Below are 1552 nucleotides of genomic sequence, written 5' to 3' on the forward strand. Positions count from 1 at the left end.
CTAAATGAATAGAAATAATCATTAAACTTCAGAGAAATTACTTAGTTTAATGTTCAGTATTACACATTTCAAACATGAATCCATAAAATTATTCTGTAATTAAAAATAATAAAATTTACTCTTTTATAGTAGAATTTTCACATTTTGCAAGCAGCCAATACCTAAAAATCACCTAAAAAAGATCTGATGTATGAAAGTAGAACTCAGAGAGAAGTAGTAAAAATAAGTCTTCTATCCAAAACCCATAAACTAAACACTAAATAAAACTACTATATTAGATATTAAAAATATTAAACATTAAAATAATAACACAAAACATTACAAGAACCTAATGTATATTTTAGAAAATAAGTTCATTTTAGAAGACAATGCAAGGAAGTTTTAAACACTTTATTGATGAGGTATGATATACATATTCAGGTTCAGTTATCAGAACTTGTAGAGCAAGTTGCTGCCCCTCTCTTTTCTGTTTTTGCAGTAGTACAGAGACCAGTTTGAGCCCAAACTGAGGTAGTATCTCTATCATCTGATAATCTTTAGTAAGTTTTGCCAGAGAATACATCCCTATCAAATTTCTATCTCTGTTTTTCCACTTCACTGTGCATACATTTTGCTATAAATCCACTTGATTTGCTTTACTAAAAGTCTTTACAAAGATCCTTAGAAAAGACAAAAAAACTCCTAAAGACCTGAAAGAAGATTTGCAAACTTTAGTTTGATTTAAAAGATTTGACGTAGCGTAAGATGTTGCTTATTTTAGAGAATGAAGGAACTATAGAAATCTAGTCTATCTGGCCCCTGAAATGAGATGACTACCAATATGACTTCCTTGGAAGGTTTTGTAGAAGATATGATGGCATGGAGGGAGAGGAAGGAGATTTATACCATAGTGGTATGTATTTTCAAGGGGGAACCTTTCTAAAGTGTATTATCACATATTCATTAATAATTTAGTGTAAAAAAGCATGCAAAGGATTTTACAAAACAACAGTTGTTTTAGTTTACAAATACAATAAATGCAGTTTAACTGTGTAGCTGGGATAAAGCATCAGAAGTTTAAGTCTTAAAATTCTATTTTCATGCAAATGTTCCTTGTAATTAAACAAAAAAACACAGAGAAAGAACACAATAATAGTTTGGATAAATAGAAGATTAATTCCCTCAATTTTTTTTTTTTCAAAAGATCAGCAGCTCTTTGAAAAAAGCAAGAGGAAAAAAAAAATATATTTAGTAAGACCACAGTGATTTGTACAACTAAAAATAAGTGTGTCCTTGTGAAAATAAATACACATAAATTTCCCTATTATTATTTGCTCCGTTTCACTTTTACTACAACTTTCCCAGTTTTCAAGTTTAAAGTTTTCCCTGTGATTAACAGCACAGGAAATTTCACCCCTTTCATAGCAAACTGAGTTCTGTTAGTACCTCCATTAGATCCAAAGTTTCCTAAAGTGTGTTAGCACCATCATAAGCAGTATGAAGGGAAATACTGAAACCACTACAAGATCAATGAGGTACAAAGAATAAGCTAAATTATTCTACAGATGTTCCT

The sequence above is a fragment of the Pterocles gutturalis genome, unplaced genomic scaffold, assembly GCF_000699245.1.
Source record: "Pterocles gutturalis isolate BGI_N339 unplaced genomic scaffold, ASM69924v1 scaffold3777, whole genome shotgun sequence".
In the NCBI taxonomy this organism is placed as follows: domain Eukaryota; kingdom Metazoa; phylum Chordata; class Aves; order Pterocliformes; family Pteroclidae; genus Pterocles; species Pterocles gutturalis.